This window comes from Chelonia mydas, chromosome 4 (assembly GCF_015237465.2).
Source record: "Chelonia mydas isolate rCheMyd1 chromosome 4, rCheMyd1.pri.v2, whole genome shotgun sequence".
In the NCBI taxonomy this organism is placed as follows: domain Eukaryota; kingdom Metazoa; phylum Chordata; order Testudines; family Cheloniidae; genus Chelonia; species Chelonia mydas.
In genome coordinates this window covers 119,808,320-119,831,527 of record NC_057852.1, presented here as the reverse complement: position 1 = coordinate 119,831,527, position 23,208 = coordinate 119,808,320, and the positions used below count along the sequence as shown (strand labels likewise).

The 23,208-nt window shown below is 39.9% G+C and overlaps 1 long non-coding RNA gene across 1 annotated transcript; it reads right to left on the bottom strand.

The window, feature by feature from the left end:
- On the bottom strand, positions 1 to 23,113 carry LOC122465583. Its single transcript, XR_006290525.1, has 3 exons — positions 22,933 to 23,113; positions 1,473 to 1,636; positions 1 to 157 (listed from the first exon to the last, which is right to left on the bottom strand). It is a non-coding gene; the product is annotated as an uncharacterized LOC122465583 (long non-coding RNA).
- Positions 23,114 to 23,208: the final 95 nt, after the last annotated feature.

Below are 23,208 nucleotides of genomic sequence, written 5' to 3'. Positions count from 1 at the left end.
TTTAATGTAATTTGTATATTCTGAAAAGACAGCATACTGCCATCTGAAATCAGATCCCTTAAGTAATTAAGGGCCTGATCCTGCAAGCTACCCAGGCCCACAATTCCCATTGGAATCCATACAAAAAAAGAGTTTTCAGGATCAGGTTCTTCTCCTCCTGTAAAGCAAATGAAGACATTAAAAAAGTTCTTATCAATAGTAAAGTACAGATTATACCAGGAAGAAGGTAAAGAATTGGAACTCCGAGAAACAAAGAAAAATATCCACCATTTTTGGAAGGCCCTACAAAAACATGAATAATAGAATGAGAATTTAAGGGAGTGGAAAGCAACATTGTAATTACAGGATCTAGAGACTAAGGAATGGCAGCTTGATTTTCTAAATGTAGCCAATATGGAGACATTTTTTGTGGCTAAATCAAAACATATTTCAGAATAACATAGACATCACATATTGTTATGGAGACAATCCCAGTAATTGTACAGGTAAATTAACAGTGATCAAAATGAGTACACAAAACCACTATAAAAGTGGACTTTGGTACAAAAAGTATGGAATGTGTCATGGCTGAAAGTCTGGGAAATGGATCTTAAACTTGGGCCTCTTCCAAAGGTAATAGACTAGACTCTGCACTCAATTACATCACTTTAAGACAGGAATAAGTCCAGTGAAGCCAACAGAATTGTTCCAGATATACACCAGTTTATGTCCTATCAGGATCTGGGTCAATGGAATTACATATGATTCAAACCAGCTCATCTGCATCAACCAACCTTTCTACCAGATAAATTTCACTAGAGCAAATAAAGTGAGAAAATGGAAAGAACCAGGTGCCCTTACTCCTGTGAGTTGTATCATTGTTTTCATTATTCCTCACAGGAGTAATGACTATGATTTATAGTGACGATTGAGAGTCTGGACTCCAAATTCTGATCTCCATTACAACTGTGTAAATATGGAGACAGTTTAATAATTTCAGTGGAGTGACTCTGCATTTATACACTTGGTGTAATTTGGCTCAAAGTGTTGGGGTAAAATATTGTTTTGGTATGTTTCTCCTCTAGTCTCCATCTTGTTCTGTAAAAACAACAAGTAGGACTCCATTTTGGATTACCTCCTTCATGGAGAGCTTCCAGCCCCTCCTTTTGCCTTTTTCATATTAGAGTGGGAAAGGCAGGGAGCAGTTAGAACACGTGATGACCGCATAGTTTGCCTAGAAACAGCAGACTATATAGGTGACAGCCTCAGTGCTGCTCGGGGCTGTCCATCCTAGAGGCAGCCAGTGTCTCCCACGTTACCAGCCTGTGGATGGAGTCCAGCTAGGTCAGGATTGTAGCATATGGTATCAGGTTCCATCAAGCATCATACATTGCATACACCCGTTTCCATTTCCACCAGCGAGTCCGCATACTACCACTCAGGACAACGCATAGGGAATGGAAGACAGAAGGAAGAAGAGAGACGCCACTTACCTGGTGATCATTGCGTCCTGTTCCAGCATTCCAGTGTGTTCCAGTGTTCCGGCATCTCCAGTCTTCATTGGCTCCGTCCAGGATTCCAGAATCATCCTCGTTGTGGTCAGGGTTCGTTCTGTGGGACAGTCTGGGTCCATCCCCAGGACAATCGGGGTTCGTGCCTAGGACAAGAAGAGAGATGGTACTGTAGTTTCATTTTATTGTCTTTCGGTTATCCCAGTGTATCAGGTTTGTGAGCTCTGGACTTCAAATCCATTTCCATCTACTGTTAACAACCAAGCCATTTGTTATTACTAGTACCATTTGTTATTACCAGTGCCATTTGTATTTACTTGTGCTCTGTTACTACTTGTAACAAGGGTTCTGCTTTTAAGACCATGCTGGTCTAATAAATCTTACTGTATTTGCACCTTACCCTGTTAGTTTCATTTTTAATCACTCCGGCAACAGGTACTGGAGGGGGGGAAAAGGGCCTGCAGATAAGCCCATCTTCTGAGTGGCCTCAGAAGGTAAAAATCTTAAAAACTGTTTCGGGCTAACAAAAGTTGTTATCAGACCTAGCTTTTATACAATGCTTTTCATTTGTAGATCTCAAAACAAAGGCCAGTATCATTACCCTCATTTTACAGATGAGGAAACTGAGGCGCAGTGAGGTGAAGTGATTTGCCCAAGGTTAAGCAGCAGGCCAGAGGCAGAGCCAACACTAACACCCAGCTTTTCTAAGTTACTGTCCAGTGCTCTACCCATTAGGCAATTCTGTGCTAGCCCTATAAGCCATACCCATGTACCGTTTGTATGAATGTCCCCAGATATAAAATTTTTTTTGCACTTGCATTAAGAAGTAGCAAATGCTTGTCACATAAGCATTGATTGGATTCGTCTCAACTTATCAGTCTTTTACTGATAATTTAGAGTGGTCAGTGAAAATATTCACTTATAGTTTGAGATGTATGAGAGATAATCTCCATCTAAACAGAGTTACTGAATGACTATAGCTATCTTGACCTTAAGATTTCAACAAAGATAACATGCCAAGGCATGTATTTTTTCCTCAAAGCTGCTGCAAAACATTCAGAGAAATGTTCATTCCTATTGGACTACATTACAAACAAAAGAAATACTGTGGTCAGATCGTGAGCTACTTTTGCTGCTCCTGTAGCACTAAGAAGCCTTAAAGATGATGTAACTGGCTGCCAGGGGATTCCTTTAGTATGGCAAAGGGGTGTGGCATGAATGCTTCTGTACTCCACTAATCCCCGGCCGTTAGAACAGCCCCTTTGGAACTGTTGCACCTGGTCACAACATAAAATCAGACCTGGGGCCGCTCTGAATTGCACCAGGGACTGAACTGGCCTCCAGGCAGCCTCTAAATTGCGGGATACACAGACCTCTTTGTACCTTGCTTAAGTCCCGCACTGAGCCGAGTTTGGCTGGATCCAAAGTTCTAGCCCTGTGGAACTGTATGCTATTGTTCAAATTACTCTAAGATCTGATAAAATTTATAAAACTAACTCCATCACATTAGCTGCATTTGCTTAATTTGTTCATAAACATGCCTATATATATTCTTTTCTATAATTTATCCATGTGGAAAAATTCCTCAATAAAACATAGAGGAAAAACAATATGGTTATTGTGCTGGGAGCAAATAAAAAATAGAATTAAAATACAATTGAAATTTCAGTAATAATATATGTAGGAAGCTTCCCTAATCTAAAATAATCTTGTTCCTTGTTAATACCTAATATAAAAATTTGAACAATTTTTGACAAGATCCAAAGTTTTGTCAGTTGTTAAGAATTAATTGAAAAAATTACTAGAGCGCAGCAGCTATGTCAAAGGGACTGACCCAGAACCAATTAGAATTTTGTAACAATTGACCATTCACCACAAAACTGTTATCATGAGCTTTGGCCTCTGAAGTGTACATTGGGGGTGGGGAAGAATCAGATTAAAGAAACTTTAATTTTTCTTCCCTTCAGTAAAATATTGTTGTTAGCAGCTTTCTCAACAAAACTATCAATCAATTTATCTGAATTTTAAAGGCTAAGTTCAACATGCAGGAACTGCATTACAGAGTATAATAGATGATTATCCCCTGGGTTTAGATGATACACAATATAGGTTACCATCTTGAAAAAACAGGTCAGACACAGGAACATTCTTTATCAAATTGCTGTTGACAGCCCAAACAAGAGATTGAACAATACCACAAAAAGGTTCTTTCATCTAAAGACAACAGAGTTTATAATTGGTCATTCTTTCCTCCTTCATATTCTCCTTCTCAGCAAAAAACACTTCCTTCTGCAGCTTCTTGAGCACAGGCAGCATATGGGGGTGGAATAATGTACACGGAGAAATGGACTGCCTTTTGAGGAGGGGGTAAACAACGGCCCTAAATGTACAAATGAATAAGGGAAAAGGTAGATGTTAATACCTTTGTTAATTGAATGATCTGCTGAATGTGCCTTTCATATTCAAATATCACAAACATATAATTGCTATGGAAAAAAAATCTCACATGACATCAGGAATTTCTTACAAAACATTTCTCTTAATTGTATAATTTGTAATACATTCTGTATAAATATACATGTATGCGTGAAATGCAAATAAATTATATATACACAGAGAAAGAGTTGTGGGGGATTGAATGTTGTTTAGGAATGAAAATACACATTTTTCATAGACTCATAGAATTTAACGCCAGAAGGGACCATTAGATCAGGTCTGCTCTTCTGTATGTCACAGGCCATTACATTTCACCCACTTACTCCTGAGCCCAATAAATTGGGTTTGGCTAAAGCATAACTTTCAGAAAGGCATCCAGGCTTGGTCTGAAGACTTCAAGAGATGGAGAATCCACCACTCGCATTGGTAGTTTGTTCCAATGATTAATCACTCTTATTAAAAAATTGAGTTCCCTGAGTTCTGAATTCTCTGCCTGTAAAAATCCAAAAAAACATGATTAAGGCTCCAATCCCGCAAACACTTATTCACATGCTTAGCTTGACCATTTGAGTAGTCCCACTGAAATCAATATGAAAGTGAAATAAATGGGACCCACTCATGTGAGTCATGTTAAGCACGTGACTAAGTGTTTGCAGATTTGGGGCCTAAGATGAGACATACTGGCATATTTTATGGGTTTAAAAAGGCTTTACAATAAATATCCAGATAGATTAAAACAACCTGAAGAACAATTTATCTTCATGTCAGACAAAGGAAACTAATCAGCAACACAAGTAAGAATGTCTTTTGTTATGTTACCCAGGCTCAAGGAACATGCATACACTAGTCTAACTATCACATTTCCTTAATAGCAATCTCTGTTTAATATTTCCTTAATCATAGGCTTAATTAAATCCTTACTTTTACTAATCTAAGACATTACGGAACTGCATAAAGATCCGAGTTACACACAGCAGCTTGCAAAGAATTAAAACTGCGCATAAAAATAACTCCTCTTCCTGGAAGAAGAAGAAAAAAAAAAGACAAAATAGTCACAAGCTCTCTGCAGCAGAAGTCAAGCTCAACAAATGGCATATACAGTTAAACTGGTCTTGAGCCACCTCTCAAGGGACTGATAAAAATCAATGGTAAAAATCAGAGAAAAAATCAGATATGTTCTCCAGGCTATAAATCAGAGAATATCTGAACCCATGAAGAATCCCATTACCTACATTCGCCCGTTCTTTCTCATCTATTCTTATAATAACCCCACCAGATCCTTTCATATTCCCACTGCCCTACTCTTCATTTCTGTGACACCCAGCTTCTCCTTTATCTCAGCCCCATTAGATCTCTTCTGTGCAACTTGTCAGACAAAAATTTAGGACAAGCACTCTTTAGCACCACATAACGAAGGGCACAATTCAATGTAGCTATCCGTCTGTTACAATAAAGCCTGTTACTGTTACCTTGAAATCCCCCTACTAGTGTGTGCATATTACCCTATGCTGTCTGGGGCATGGGAAGCTGAGCAGTTGCCTCCACCTAAATTTATCATTTGGAAAAAAATCTACCAAAGTTGCATGCAGTCACCATACATTTGTTTAATCCATTTTTAGTACTTGTCTGATTAAGTAGGTGTCCCAATGGCACAGTTAATAATTTCTCCTCTTCTCTGCATCTTTCCCAGGGTGGCAACTGGTGGTATTTTGTTGTAGGTTAGCTTATAAAAGCCACTCATATGCCAACATGACGTGCAGGTCTGCCATGGCTCACTGATAAAAGTTTCACACAGCAGCTTGCTGAATTTTGTCACAATTTGCATATCTAAATACATCACTGTACTATTTTTATTTGAACTACTGTTTCCTGGTATACACAGAGGCTCCAGCCAAGATGTGGGCCTCATTGTGTTATTCACTGTACATACACATGGTAAGAGACAGGTCCTGCCCCCAAAAGCTAACAACCTAATGAGACTAGAGCAGGGGTTCCCAAACTTTTTGCAAGCGTTGCCTCTTTTTAATTATTTCCTGCCAGGACCCCAGACAGCACGGAGGACACCATTTTGAAAAGCAGAATGGCATCCTCTGCCCTGTGTGACTTCATGCATATGGTGTATGCGAGGTCACACTGTAGAGGAAAATGGCATCCTCCATACACTGTGGCCTCACATACACTGCACATGCAAGTCATGCTGTGAGGAGCAAAATGACATCCTCTGCACAGTAGGGATCTCCACGACCCCATCTGCCGATGGCATGACCCCATTTGAGGTCGTGGTGCACAGTTTAGGAACCTCTGGACGAGACAGATAAAGAATGTATTATTCTCCCAGTCTACAGCTGAGGAAACACAGGGACATTAAAATGATTTGTCTCGGGTCACATGTGAAATCTCCGACAGAGCCAGGAATTGAATGCCACTCTTCTGAATAATGGGTCAATGCTTTACTTACAGGACCACTCTCATGCACACCTCTAGTTTGTGTATGTTTTCTGTCTTCTTGGAAGACTCAGAAGTATATTCCTTCTTTTGCACTTCCCACCCTTCTTCACATGCCTTTAACATGATCAGGATGGTGATTAATTATATGCATTGCAGAGGTCCTTAGGGCAGTCACTGTAGAGACATTCTGAAAAATACATTCCCTGCTCTAAAGAATTTACAATCTAGAGAATCAGGATTGTGTGTGGAGATACTGGGGGTGTGAAGGATCACCAATAATACTGTTAATTTATGCACAGCAGAAAAAGTACGCCTCAACTTCTTTAGTTCTCGTTACCTCCCCAGCAGCTCTTCTTGGCAACAGTTTGTTTACTGGAGGAGGAAGAGTCAGGCTAATTCTAAGTATATTCAATAGAACAACTATTTACTCTCAGGTTTGCCAGCCAAAACTGACACGTAACCAATCTTCATCAAGTTCTCTTTTGATGCGTAGTCTCCCATCTGGAACACTGGCTGGAACCGGAATAGTAGAAGAGAATGTAACATACACTTTTTATTCAGATTATGCTGATGAAATTCTAGGATCTGCAAAGTATGTGAGAGTGTGACACAGCCGGTGTGGCTGCCATCATGATTTTTCCCTTTTGTAATGCTCCTTTTTTCTTGCAATTAAGACTGATTTTACATGGTCTAGGAATTTGTGACAGACAGCATCTTTCCCCAGTGCCTCTGCCCCCATCTCTCTCTCCTTCTGCAGTTTTATATTTTGGACTAAAGATACTATATGTGGTTTTACAGCAAAGTTTTTTTTGTTTTTGTTTTGACATTGACACAATTATAACAAAGAGAATAATTCAGGCTAATTATTTGTCCAAAGGATTTTTCTTCTCATGGAATACCTAGAAGCAGATCATAGTTTCTTGGAATGAATTCATTATTTGAAATTATTCAGCACATTTTTGCACATGGTATTGTAACGCTGTGGATTGATCACAAATAGTTCTTTATGAGTAATTGTAGGAGCTGCATTGATTAGCTGTGATTGGTAAGAGGAGTCACATTATATTGTTTCTATCCATGACTGGAAGACTGTCCATCTTGCAGACTTCATCTGTGAATACTTGTGTAGGCAGATTGAGAATTTGGCTTCCACGCATATTGCGGCTTTAACATTCCTTTCCCATGAGCATTTATGCCAATAAAACTCAAAAGGTGAAGATATTCACAGAAAGTTGAACCAAATGGTACAGAAGTGAATTTGTTAAAATATGGGAAAAGTCAATAGAATCACTTCAGATTTACACTGGTGTGAGTGAGATCTGACTCTGGGTGAAATCTGACACAAAATTTGCTGCCACTAGGGAGATTAGAATCTAGCCTTTAATCACTTGAAGATGTCCCCCATCGTGAATTTGAGTGATCTACTCTCAGCCCTAGTTCCATGTGAGGGCCCATAGGCCGCATCACAAGAAGGGAAAAAAAAAGAGAAAAAGCAACAGAACCCCCAAATGGACATAAATAATGCACACAGATCAGCATTCTGATCATCATGGGACCTGGTATATTATCTGACATCTTAATAAATACCAAAATAAACAGAGCAAATAATGCCAAAAAAAAAAAAAAAAGATGATGAAGAAAAGTTATAGCACTCTTATTTATGGGTCTAGTCTCCTCTCCATGCTCCTCTTACCAAGGAGATGAGCAGTCAAGTGAGCTACCCTCAACTCCCCAGCTGACTTCAAAGAGGCCATTCAGAATCTCAGAGGAGTGCTCAACACTGGTGAGATCAAGTTCTGTTTGTGGATATAGCTCTCATCACCATCACTAGGAGTAATGTCCATGTATGGAAAGGAGAATAAACTGCAGATGAAAGAACAAGTTTGGATAAACTGAAGAACTGACTCGAATCTTTCCCCAAACTAGAACTGAACTATGTGGTGGCTTGTCAATATTAAGTTAATGTTTTGAAAATTACTTATTTGCTGTCATGAAAGAAGGTGTCATTCGGGGGCTAGAATCAGTCACTAGGAATCAGGAGTCTGGAACTGACTACTGGCTGTGCCACTGACTTGCTGTCTAAGATTGGGGAAGTCAGTTAATTGCTCTGTGCCTCAGTTTAGCCAGCTGGAAAACTGATCTGTATCGCACAGTAATGTTCTGAAGCTTCAGTCATTTGTTGGAAAGAAGACTCAAAAAGAGCTTGGAGGCCTCCCACCTTTCCGACTCTACATGAAACCCAAAGTGGAAAGTTTTATTATTTGTATTGCGGCAGAGTCCATGGCTCTGTGATATGTTCATACAGTGCCAAGCACAACAAAGAGAAGTGGAAGATCGAGGGAAGTGATTATTCCCCTCTATTCGACACTAGTGAGGACACACCTGGAGTATTGTGTCCAGTTTTGGTCCCCCCACTACAGAATGGATGTGGACAAATTGGAGAGAGTCCAGCGAAGGGCAACAAAAATGTTTAGGGGGCTGGGGCACATGACTTAGAGGAAAGGCTGAAGGAACTGGAGTTATTTAGTCTACAGAAGAGGTGAGGGGGGATTTGATAGCAGCCTTCAACTACCTGAAGGGGGGTTCCAAAGAGGATGGAGCTCGGCTGTTCTCAGTGGTGGCAGATGACAGCAAAAGGAGTAATGGTCTCAAGTTGCAGTGGGGGAGGTCTAGGTTGGATATTAGGAAACACTATTTCACTAGGAGGGTGGTGAAGCACTAGAATGGGTTACCTAGGGAGGTGGTGGAATCTCCATCCTTAGAGGTTTTTAAGGCCTGGCTTGACAAAGCCCTGGCTGGGATGATTTAGTTGGTGTTGGTCCTGTTTTGAGTAGGGGATTGGACTAGATGACTCCTGAGGTCTCTTCCAATCCTAATCTTCTATGATTCTATAAAGAGACAGTTCCTACCCAGAAGAGTTTAAGATGAGACAAGTTGGGTATGACAGACAGGTAGGGGAGGGGCACAAGGTAAGAATCAGATTTTGAAATACTGTGAAAATGGGATTAGGGAGGGGTGACTGGAAGCAGGAAATATCCAAAATCTTGAAAAAGAAACCTACTCTGATGAAAATTGCAGCGCAATCTTGTAGACCCAGGAGGTTTCTCATCACTAGACTAAATCATAAACCACATAAAGCTTTAGATTCTCACAGCCATCAGTGATTGCAATTTGAAGAGCTTTTTGTCCTTAAAGCATTTTATTAAGATGTTGTTAAAATAAAAAGAAAACGGTACAGAGTTTAAGTGTAGAAGTTTCTGGTTATCAGGGAATAATGTACAGATTACCAAGGGGCATGAAGTTCGGTTTAGGATCGGATGGCGTAAGGAATACATAATCTGCAATATCCCCAACTGGGGGTAAAAGGTTAGTGGATCAAAGTACAGACATTGAGATATGAGGGTATGTTGTTCAAATAATGGCTATGTTCAGGTGTGGAGTGAAATGAGTGGATACGATGATGAGGATGGATTTAGCCCCATTTGGTGACAAAGGCGTCCTCACTGACTCCAGCTCTCCATTTGCCTGTTATGTGTTTTTGAGTTAAAAGATTGCTGAAGCATGTGTTGGGGCAGGATTGGTCTTTTTGTGCTACGTTTGTTTGGCACACTGGGGCCCTGGAGCTCATAGGTGCTATTACAATACAAATAAATAGATAAATAAATAATAATTAGTGTTTGTGTCTGGAAATGTTCATAAAGAGAGATTCAAGCAACTACAGTGAGTTAAGCTACCATCCAAGGATTTTCTGAGGAAGAGGAGAACAACAGGAAAGCTGCAAAGAGATCCAATGGGAAACTTGGAAGAATACAGATAGCTGTAGAAGAAGCAATCTCAGAATAAAACATCAGCAGACTAGTAAAATCAAACCATTTGTCTGTGCGTATTTCTAGTTTCAAATAACAGAACAGGAATCCAACCAATGGTTTTATTTTTATACGCAAACCAAAAAGAGATTCCATAGGGACTATGAGGTCAGTGGAAGTTTTGTCTGAATGGAATCTGCATAAGGACTTTGAGAGCTGGTGGTATAACGGCTTTTCTGCTTGGACAGTTCTTTAGTATAGCATAGAAATGGAAATGTTGCTTATTGCTCTGTCCACAGGGACAATTCATAACTGGTAGCAAAGGAATAGGACATGGAAAGACAGCAGTGCTATATGGTCAGAGTTACAACTGATGTTCAGCATTTGGTTTATCTGGGCTGGATCTTGATTACTTGGTGTAAATCTGTGTAGCCTGACATCAATGGAACTATACAGATTTACATAAGGTGAGGATCTGGCCTTTTACATATTTGGGACTTAAGTTTTGACCTTCTGGAACTTGAGCTACCATTTGTTCCTTGGGGCAGTGATAACCCTGGAGAGGGACCCTTTTCTCTCTTATACAAGTGTAGCTCCTAGGCACTCTACTCGATGCCATTCAGGACAGATATCTAGCAGTAATCTGAAATAAACATCTATTGCTGTGCTATAGATACCACAACTACCCTAAATACATATTGTTTGGAGCTACAGAGGACTTCCATGCTCCATGGCATGTATATGATTTTAATTATAACTGATATTCGATAGTCAATGTATATATAAGCAGCCTATATAGTCCTGCTCAATCATTTTTCTTCAAAACTATTCTTTTATAGTGACTGGTTAAGAGGATATACATACATCGTAATCTGTTTTTTTTTTTTTTTTTTTTTTAAGGAGAAATAGAATTAGGAAACTTTTTCATACAGCAAATGGGAGTTTCATAGGCGAATTATCCCGCGCAGCACAGACTTGCCCTCATGTGCCTTCACTGTGTTTTGATCAGCAGTCAAAACCTTCCTTAAGTCAGGTTTTTCTGTTAATTCCTGAGTTATGCAGGTGCTGCCTGCCAGTTTCAGCTATTATAACATTTTCTAGTTAGTTGGTAAATGTTCAGGCCAAGCTGAGGTCAAGCACAGATGAAGGCCACGCAAAATAAGCAATTGTATGGGTCATGTGATATTACTTGCCTCCTTTTTCCTGAATGCCCTGGAGTTATGGGGTTTGACTTAGAGACTAATGTACTGTAGGTGCTGTGCAAGCAAAACTTAAGGAAGCTAAACATATTTTCTTAGTACAGAAGCACCAGCTAGCACCATTATGTTTAGAGTTTGTCACTCTTTTCTTTATAAAGCATTAAAGTTTGTGTTATGAGGATTTCCTCTCCTCCCCAGGCATTTAGTTCATAATGTAGACTAAGCACTTATGGTATTTAAAAAAATATTTTGAGTTAATTGAGAGCTTCATGGAAAAAAGCCAAGTCAGGTCCTTTTAATTCCTTGCTCCTGGTTTAAATCCATGTGTGTGAATAGTTCTTGAGGGCTGGATTCTGTCACCTTTCCTCACGCTGAGTAACATTCTGCTCTTCTGTTGGAATCTGTGGGGCCTCTCCTGGTGGCAGAATTAAACACCCTTAGCGTTGTAATATACCTCAGTGGAGTCCAGCCTCAAGGGCAACTCTGTTAAAGACATTTGTATTTGAATATGAATTAAAAATGTGCTTCTTGGCCGTACGCTGCAATTTTTAAATGGAAGTGTTTGAATCAGGGTTGCTGCTTACTCAGCTACCTCCACTATCACCTTGAAGCGCTAGGTGAGAGGGGAAGGGGGGAAGTAGCTCTGGCTGCTCCATTACTTGCTTCCTGGCCTGTGTATGTTTACATGGGAATAAAAGAACATAAAAGGCATCACCACGGCTGGCCTGGGTCAGCTGACTTGGGCTCACAGGGCTCAGGCTGCAGGGCTAAAACTTGCGATATAGCTGTTTCGGCTTGGGCTGGTCCCAGAGCTCGGCTCCAGCCAAGCCCAAGTGTCTACAGTGGAATTTAACAGCCCCGCAGCCCTAGCCCCACGAGTCTGAGTCAGTTGACCCAGGCCAGCTGTGGGCATTTAATTGCGGTGTAGATGTACCTAGGAAGCCCCAAGGAAAGCAGTACAGGAGTTTGACTGGGTCTTCCTGAGTCTTGGCAATTATTTATTATTTGTACTGTGGTGGTGTTTAGGAGACCTAGTTGTGAAGCAGATCCCCATTGTGTCAAGTGCTGTACCAAGATAGTCTGTACCCCAAAGAGTTTACACTCTAAGATAATGGACAATTTACAGTACAAATAATTAAAGTATGGATTAGGGCCCCTTAGCCATTTTGAACTATCATATTTATCCCTCAGGCACTAAAGATTAGATACCACAGACATGAGCACACTTTCCCTGGGCCCAGCCTCGTGAGGTGCTGAGTGCTTTGAGTGTCCATGGACCTCTGTGGGTTTTGAGGGTGTTGAGCACCTTGCAGGAATCACTCAGCACTCTGCAGGATCAGGCCCATTGTGAGACGGGAATAAGAGAGCATTTGAAGCCAAACATGGAGATCAGCATGATCTAAGAAAGCCATTGGGCCCGATTCTTACCTCACTGAAATCAGTTTTATACTGGTATCACTCCATGGATTTCAGTGAGGGGAAACATCATTGATTTCAGTAGTGTTACCCTGCATATACAGCAGTGTCAGCGAAAGGAGACTCAGGCCCATACTCTATTCTCTAGGCCTTAAAAAGTGACCTAGGTTGCTGAAGCAGCCTGAGGGTCAGAGGAAACAGGAAAGAATTGCAGTGCTAGAGGAAGATGTTTGGAGAAGATCAGAAAGGTAGCTCTATAAAGTCTCAGGACCATGGGGGTGCTGAATGAAGACAAAAGCAATGTGGGACAGCTAAGTAATATGGGAACAGAATTAGGGAAGTCAGAGAGATTACAGGATGGTGGGAGCAGAGAGGAAATCCTCAAATTCAATCATCTAATCTTAGTAATGGGCTACATTTTCATCATCCCTCCAACGTGCTTTTTTCTTCTCTTACTGTTTAACTTTAGTTGGTTTATGGGAAGTGTGGTGACCTGGGGACCATCCACCCCTTATTACTTTAGTGAGTGGCTGGAAGGTATGGTCACTTCATCCTGCTTTTTCAGACTGGGAAGCTGCTTTGCCAGTCCCATCACTTAATGCCTACCTGTTGTGTGTGTGGGGGGGGAGGGGGGGAGAGAAACTATTTACTTCCCTTACTCTTGCAGCAGTAGACCCCCAAAACTAACTCTTTAGTGCTCACCCATTTACTTTAACTCTGGAAATCCCAGACTGTACTGAAGCCCTCTCTCTAGAATCAGATGTTTGAAAAATAGAATCACAGCCTCTGTGATTTTTGACAGGTTTCAGAGTAACAGCCGTGTTAGTCTGTATTCGCAAAAAGAAAAGGAGGACTTATTGTTTCATGGTGTCTGTGTACATAATGTCTTCTGCGATTTCCACAGTATGCATCCGATGAAGTGAGCTGTAGCTCACGAAAGCTCATGCTCAAATAAATTGGTTAGTCTCTAAGGTGCCACAAGTCCTCCTTTTCTTTTTGTGATTTTTGAAGAGCTCAGGGGGGAAAAAAGTGTTTTTGTAAATATCCTCTATGATCCCAAGTATTGGACAGACACTGACCAGGACAGCTGGACAGCAACATCCATGTGTACACCAGTGGAGAAACACAGTCGCCTGCATTTGTTTTTAAAGGTAGCTCAAGGCTGTTTTTGCCATTAAAATGAGTTATAAAGCTTATTACGCAGGGAAACAGATTGAAGGGATTGGGAGAGTGTGAAAGAGATGATTTTGATCTGAAGATGGGTAGCGATGAAAGTTTTACAGAAACAGCTTCAATTCATTGTTCCTGCTTTGGGCAGGAATGGTGGTTTTGCGATTAAGGGAGAAGATTGGGATTCAGGAGACTTATATTATTCCACAGATTTCTAGGGCTGAAGCCTGACCACTTATCTTGCAAGTGCAATTTGCATTTGCAAAATGTGCAGCTACAGAATGAATTGCAGGTAAATATCAGAGTAGTGGAGCCTTTAACTTCTTATTTAGTACCCACAGATAGGTAGTTAAGGTGCAAGTACTAAGATTTATGCCACCAGTTTAGTTGGAATGAAAATGTGAGTGCAAATTGTGTAAGCCAAAAGGTAGGCTTCCCTTTTGAAAGCAAGTCCCTTTGCCTTAGTGTCCTTATCAGTGAAATAGGAGTAAAAATACTATCTGCCAAGGGATGTTGGGAGAATAAATGTGTTAATGTTTGTAAAAGTATTTGATATCCTTGGATTGAAGATGCTACAGAAGTGCATAGCATCATTGTTATTGTTTGTATTTAACAGAGACAGTTATTTCTTTTGGTATTATTGTTGCATTGTATATACCAAAAGAACTTCAGAAGAAGATACATCTGATTTCTCAGTATTTTCCCTCAATAATATTCAGTTTATTAGAGAATTTTCTTTCTGCCACTTTCTGTACCCACTTGTCAGTTTACCCTGATATATGCAGTAGTGCAGCTTCTGACAAAACACTGTCCAGTGAAACATAGTTGGTAAATTATGAAATGGACCATAAACAAATAGAATTGTGATTGCTATTGAGTGGGAGCTGCTAGGTTTATTACCATTATTCAGTCTCCTAAAGTTTTGACAGATTGATCAAACTAATGAACACAGAAGTGACAGACATATTGGTTCACTAATATTAGGTTACCAATCTTTTCCTTAAACCCCCATTAATGCTTTTTCTTTTGCCTGCTAATGCTAGGATAACAGATAGCAGCCAGACTTTCTGGCTCTACCCATGTGCAAAACTTCTAAACATTGGACCTTTTTTGTCTCCCACTGCACTTTGCTATAAAACCACAAGGTTAACACGACCTTCTGGCCCATTCCATTTTGTGTCTTGTTTGGAGTCAAGCTTTGTTAGGGACAAAAATCTATGTAATATTCCATCTGATCAAAGTACTTCAGACGAAGAAGACATGCCATCTGTATTCATTTAGAGATATCTAAGACTATAGAGCATTATAGTGGTATTTTGTACATACTATTGATTGGCTTCATTTGTAGCTATTATAGACACCGGACACTGTTCACTTTTAAACCTAAGCATCAGATTTCCCATTTGCAATCTCTAGGCACTTTATTTTCTTTTTCTTCTCTGCCCCACCCCCCGTTCTTCAGCTCCATGAGCTATACAGTAGCTTTAAAAGACATCATTCAATCAAGTGTCTTTAGAAAATGGTTTAACATGCAGCATATTGCATTTTCTTCTGGCAATCTCCTGAATAACTGCCATTCTTGTAAAGTGCTCTGAGACCCTGTATAGCCGAAATGTGTTAGATAAATGCAAATATCCTTCAGTCCTCAGAGACTAGACTTCCTTCATTTGTCTATTATTATCATCTATACTATCATAGTGACAGGTTTCAGAGTGGTAACCGTGTTAGTCGGTGTCAGCAAAAACAACGAGGAGTCTTTGTGGCACCTTAGAGACTAGCAGATGTATTTGGGCATAAGCTTTCGTGGGCTAGAACCCACTTCATCAGATGCTTGGAGTGGAAAATACAGCAGCAGGTATATTTATACATAGTACATGAAAAGATGGGAGTTGTCTTACCAGGTGGGGGATCAATTCCAAGCATCTGATGAAGTGGGTTCTAGCCTACGAAAGCTTATGCCCAAATAAATTTGTTAGTCTCTAAGGTGCCACAAGGACTCCTAGTTGTTTATACTATCATAGTTCCTAGGAGTCGTAGTCACAGACCAGGACTCCTATTGTGCTAGGTGCAGTACAAACACATAACAAAAAGACAAGTCTCTGCCCCAAAAAGCTTACAGTCTAAGTCTGTGTGTGTATATGGATTTGTGTGTGTCTGTGTCTGCATATGAGTGTCACCAAGAAGCATCCTAACTGCACCTAAGAGAGGAGTTCTGGCCAGTAGGAAGATATTTGGGAATGAAAAGGGACCGATATATATTGCACTCTGTTTATTGTAAAGTGCCCGGTAAGTAAGATTTTAGATGTGAAATGGTGGAAATTGCCATAGATTTGCATTTTAGGCACATCAGCAAGGGATCATTATTTAAGTTAAATAGCTTCCTTGTCCAAATGTGGTAGGGATGAAAAGAACTCTGTAGAAATTACTTTAAAAAGCTATAGAATTCAGCAGAGAATTATGTCCCTAAAAAAAAAAAAATCTATAGAATAGTTATTCTGTATTACATTTTATGGACATATCTGTAAGGGTTAATCATAACATTTAGGCCCTGATTCAGCAAAGTACTAAAGCATATGCTCAGTTTTAAGCACATGATAAAATCCATCTCTAGTCAGCCAGGCACTTAAGTATGAACTTGATTTTAAGCATGTGCTTAAGTCCCACTGAGTTCAATGCTTAACAAATCATTCAGAAGGCAATAAAATCGTTATGCTCCAGTGCAAATGTAGTAAGGCCTATACACAGGGAAAGCAAGGCAGACTAAGCACTAGGCTGAGCAGTCCACACTGAATGCAAATAAGTCTCAAGCTTCATATGTACCTGTTCTTATTCTCTAGGTATCAGGGTAACAAAAGGGCAGCATGAAGGCAGAGAATGGGCATGTATAAGGAGCTATATAACCTCACTCTCATATATTAATTATCATTATACATTTGTTCTGACAGCTGATAGCGATGATGTAGCCTTGGAGGCATGTAGAATGGACTTCCATCTTGAATAGTCCTTTGCAAATCTTCTTCCTTCAACTAGAGTCAGTATGGGAAGGGTTAGGTTTCTTAAATACTTCAAAATCTCAGCCTCATTCATGACTGGAGTCAAGCTCTACTTCCTTTGACCTCAGCTCTATAAAGCTTCTGTAAAAAGTCTTCTGAACACTGGACATGACCCCACCATTAGAATTGTCTTGTTCTCAATTGGTGCAGGACTGCATCTTCTGTGGATGGTCTAAGTATCTCCTCATTTGTGACAAACTCAAACCAATGGATGTTAAGAATACGCAGTAACTTTTGACATTAGTTTCCTCTCCCCAGCTGTTTTTATCTGCCATGTTTCTGTTCCATATAACAGAGTTATCATCACTGCTGCGTTGATCACTCATATCATAGTTTTCACACAAGCATTCAGCCACCTAAACATAAGCCTTTAAAAATGCTGAAATGCCATTGCTGCAAGCTTGATCCAATGTGTGACTTCTTCAGACTTAGGAACTTCCTGCTGTCAACCCACTACCCAGCAAGATAAAACTATTCACTCCTTCAGCGTCAATGCCATCAACATGAAGCATCAGCAGGTCGTTTGTTTCTGTTTTATAGGAGGCATGAATAGCTTTGGTTTGCGATTTATGCTCTGCGGAATGTTTCAGAAAAATGACTAAGCGACAAAAGGAAGTTAACATCACATTTATAGAATTTGCAGCTGCTTTTGACTCTGTGCATTGATCAGCCTTGTGTATACTGGTACACCAGTATGGGGTATCTAAGGACTTAAGTGTACCTAGTGGAGGAAATGTAGCAATGTACAGCAAGCTATGTAAGGGTCAATGGTTGTTATTAGAGATTGGTTTTCAGTAGAATCAAGAGTACGCCAGGGATGTGGTCTACATTACTAATGTTCAAATAGACTATCTGATGACAAAGCTGATTGAGGCTGAAGTAGGAGGTGTGAAATGTAAAGACTGATCTTTAGAAGATCTTGAGAATATCATCCATATAGCCCGAGTTGGAGACACTACTGGCCAATGGCAACTATTGCGGGAAGAGATGTGAAAAATTTCAGTATCTATGGAAAAAGAACAGGTGTACTTGTGTCACCTTAGAGACGAAATAAATTTGTTAGTCTCTAAGGTGCCACAAGTACTCTTGTTCTTTTTGCAGATACAGACTAACACGGCTGCTACTCTAGAATCTATGGAGTTTAACAGACTCCTAAGTTTAAGCATGTGCATCTGTGCTTTCCTGAATCAGGTCATAGTATTTGCCAAATATGTTATTTGATTAATTTTACAATTTTTTTCATACAATAAATTTTCAGGAATATTTTGAGTGGTATTTTTCTGTTTAGCTGTTTGTTTGCCATTGATTTCAATAAGACTTAAGCATATACTTAAGTGGTCTCTTGAATATGGATGTTTTCCTTCATACCTTGAAGAGCTTACAGCCTTAGGCCCTGATTCAACAATCTGATTGGTCCTGCAGTCTGATCACTGTCCCACTGACTTCACTGAGATTCTGCAATAGATCCCTGTATAGATTAGATTCCACGATTAAGGTTCTGTTAAACAGGACCCAATTGTTAAATACTAAATTTGACTGTATATAACTACTTTTTTGGGCCTAGATGTTCAGTGGTGCAGTTTTACAGGCAAATATTGGGAGTTGGGCTCACACAAGTCAAATGCATGCAAAGCTGGACCTTTGAAACACTTGTCTGTTTGGTCATAAAGAAAACAGCCAGCACTTCCACCCAAACAAACTTTTTGTACAAGAACTAAAAATTGTAACACATTGTGAGAAGATGATGAATAATCCTAAATGGAAGATTCCAAATGCAGCAATTTTTTTAAATAAGAAGAGCACATGTCCAAGAATGACTTTGTACACACAGAAAGCAGTCAGTCAGCCAGCCAGCCATATGCATGCACAATTAGCTTGTAACTGAGTGCAAAACAAACCCTGAAACAGGCCCTTTTGCCTGTGTAAAGGTGGAGGAGGAGAATGCAAGGAACTTCCCCCCCGCTATACAAAGGCGTAGCACAACTGTAATCCCTGTGCTCGTGGAGTACAGAGATTGCATTTTTGGTGCCCTGGACTCCCTCCATGTTGTCCCACAGAAAACTGTGCAGACCCACTTGGAAAGGCCCTTCGCTTACTCCTTCCTTGGGCCAGCACATTCAGCAGAGTCAGCAAAGCACTTGAAGTCAATGGAACTTAAGCATGTGCTTAAAGTTAAGCACATGCTTAAGAATATTACTGAATAGGGATGGACTTAAGAACAGGCTTACACTTAAGCACACACTTAAGTACTTGGCTGAATTCAGGACTTTAATATTTAGCAATGGCTGCACTCTGATTTTATGGTGTGAAGGTTGCATTGTTTGGACCAGAGATGAGCAGGAAATATCAGGAAAGAGCGAGGAGTACAATGGTACTGTTGAATTGGGAGGGCTGGGAGCCACTCTGAGGTGGCAGTGGGAAGGTTATGTGTGCATTTTCTCCCACCAACTTACAAAGCCTTGGGCCTTCTGGCAAAACCTAACCTTGATGTTAGTTAGTTTACTCCAACTATGTGATTTTTTGACACAGAACATATAACAACAGTACATACTCAGAGCTGGCTCATGCGTAGTTTTTCTATCTAGAGACAGACTTCACAAGGAGAAAGTGGTTTGTGGATTGAATTACATTTAACACTGGGTGGTTGGGACTCAACCAGGGCTTAAACTACAGCCTCCAGCTGGGAATGATGCAGCATCCCACCACTCCAATGAGAGATCCTGGAAGCCTTGTGAGGAAGACGGCTTAAAGCCACAATTTTGTCCCGTATTTTTAAATCCCTCATACCTTGTATTAAGTAGGTGACAGGAATCAAAAGCTTTTTTGGGGGGTTGGGGAACAACTACTTGCCTAGAAGTCTCTCCAGATACCTTCCAAAATTACAATAGCCACTCCCTTCCCATTACACTGCAACAGCTGCTAAAAGACCTGGAAGAGTTGTGGAGATAGTTTCATCCAAAACATGTTGAAGTTAATGGTGGACTTTGCATTGATGTCAAGAGGCTTTGGATCAGATGAGGACAGCTGATTTTGTAGCATTTTCACAGGACGTAAAAGTTTGTTGGCAGAGCAGCCAGTAAATAATTATTTGCAAGAATGATATGTAAGGGGGCACCTTGTGTGACTGCACATGTTGCATGATTCTATGCCAGTGGAGCAAATTAAAGTTAGGGCTAAATCCTCAGCTGGTGTGACTTGGCATAGCTCCACTACAGTCAAGGGAACTGTGCCAATTTTCACCAGTTGAGGATCTTGCCTTTAGAACCAAATTCTATTCTCAGTCTCACTCGTGTAAATCTGTAGTAACTCAATTGGCTTTAATGAAGCCACTCCAAATTTACAACAGTATTAATGAGAATGGAATTTGGCCCTCACAATTTGTCTTATTGTGATGTTATCTCCTCAAGGTAAGATCTGATATTTCCATGTTTTTGCAGTGTGAGCTGTCAGTGAGAAGATCTTAAGGTGCTAAAATAAATGGCAAGGCTTTTTTTGTTTTTTTTCCCCTGCAGTTACTTTGGGTCTGTATGCGACTTCTGTTTAACCTGATGGGAGTTCCGTGTAAGGAATTGATGAGGAAGCAGGGCCTAACCTTCTAGTTTAACCCAATGTTCAGCTTAGAAGGAACTTTGTTTATTAATTAATTAATTATTATGTGTAGCAGAAATAATTAGGATGATAATCTTGATCCTGCACCACTAGACTAGATCCCAAGCCTGATTCTAATCTCAGTTTCTGATTTTCACCAATGTAATTTTATTGCCTCAACACAGTTACTCCAGAGTTACGCTAGTGTAACTAAGGGACGAATCAAGTCCCTTGTGTCTGAAATTGAGGAATATGATGAGAAACTACACACAAGGGAAAATGTTATATAGCGTAAAAGATATTTTATAAAAGTTTCTGCAATCAGTGACATGCAGGGAAGAATTCGTGTATGATCCTAGTAATTTCATAAGGAAAAAGACTAACAGTACCCACAAAGACTTAAACAATAGGGCATTGTGCTATTGATCCACCTGTAAGACTATTTCCACCTAGTGGTGGTAAAGACCCATACAAACAAAGAAAATCACCGTCATCTGCTTTATAATACCATTTCCATAATGACCAGTCTGCTGCTTGTTGCTCGTACTTGAGAAATCATTAAAAAAGATCCACCTCAAAGCCAATCCCAAACTAAAAAGTGAAATGAAGATACTTAAAACTTACAGTTTCAGGCTAGTGAGCAACTACTCCACTCAGGTAAAAATTAAAAGGAAATTGTGACCAGTACCTACAAGTAAGAAATCTCCAGTACAACGTTGAAAAGTTCATGGTCCCGACCCTCTGCTAATGTAAATTGGTTTTACATTACCTCAGCTAAGGATCTGGCCCATTGTGAGTGCGTAGATGTATAACCAAAACTGAGGAGTTCAAATCACAAAGATGTTAAAAAAAAAAAAAAAAAACAACCAAGCTCACATTTTCATTAAGAAACAATAATTGATACATAGGAGCACTAAAACTGCAGTAATATTTTGGCTCAGAGCATCAATCTTTTACTTGGAGGAGACGGAAAAGCACTTCATCAGTATAAGCTGAGTCACAAAGAGAGCTTCTTTTTGGCCTTTAGGCTAAGATCCAATGAACTATCCGCTGATACATCCTCTGTTGGTGGCATGTACCTTTCGTGACACAATTCTATGCACATTGACAAAAAATGTGTTTTCCTCTTCTGACTTGTTTTCTATATGTTCACGCATTGAGTGGTTAGAACAGAGAGAGCTAAGGATCAAATAAAATTATATGACCTTGAACCTTTTCACTAGTTACTTTAACTATCTCAGTATATGAGCATTCTGAGCCCAATTTTTAAAGGCACAGGTTTGTAGTGGCACATATGTGAGCCAGGGTATTGATTTTCAAAGCTGTGGCAGGAACAGATAGCAAACACACTCTAATGTTCTCATGTATTTCTATCACTTTAAAGAGATTTCATAGCAGACATCTATGACGTTCCCACAGCTGTGGCCAGCTACTAATTAATTATTATTATTACTAAAACCACTATATAATATTCAATTTAAAAAAATTCCCCAAACAATCCTATCTTTCAGCTCTCACCCAAGAAAGGCTCCCATTGCAACCAATAGGAGTTTTCAATTTGCAAGGACTACAGGATTGGGCCTAAAATCCATTTGTAGAACAACAATCTTACTGTAATGGCCCAGTAGGACTCATTCATATTTATTTGCCTGAAATACTACATAAGGAGCAGGTAGTCAAGTAAGCAGTTGAAAGCCGTCTTTCCATCACATAGCAGTAGTTTTAATATCTCTCTGTATGAAAATCTATATGTCACACTAATATCATACACACAGTATGCTTCATTGTAAAAAAACAGGTCCTAATGTGGGATTTTGTAGCCATCACAGATGTTTCAAGTTTCTGTCCATTCTAGCAAGCTCAGTAAGGATGATTTCTTTTAGAAAATGCCCTGTGGCTCAAACAGCAATCTGTACATGTAACTGTCAGACTGAAAAGGCTAACGCCCTTCCATCCTGTCACATGCTGTAATCTTAGAAGTGCCAAGACAAGAATCTAAGGAAAGAGTACAGGGTACTTCTTAATTAGTTGCTTGTCAGTGGCTAATGACAGAGGCCTCAGGTAAAGCCCAAAGGCTATGACACATTTCTTAACTTTTGTCACATAACTATTAGCCAGAAATCTGTTTTATTCAGTACAGTGCAGAAGATTCAAAGCAAATATTTTTCATGAAAAGTAGCACGTGAAGCATGCAGGGCCAGATCCTGTTCTCATCTACTATTTATATAGCAGGCATCTATTAAGTTTCCACAGCTATAACCAATTTCTTTTAAACACTATGTAATTTAAAAAACAAACAAACAAAAAACCCCAAACAAAGTCCTACCTTACAGTCCTTGCACAAGAAAAGCTCCGTTACTTGGGAGTGCCTCCATTGTAGTCAACAGATTTGTTCCCAGTTTAAACTGGTATAACTGAAAGGTGCCATAAGTACTCCTTTTCTTTTTGTGAAAGCTGAAACTAGCTCATAATTTTTAACAGTAGCGGACCTGGTTCACCGCTGCCTTACTCTGGTCAAAACTGGAGTAATTCTTTGGGCTTCAGTGAAGTTATGTTGATTTAGACCAGCTGAGGGTCTGGCCCAGTTAATTTAATTTAAGGT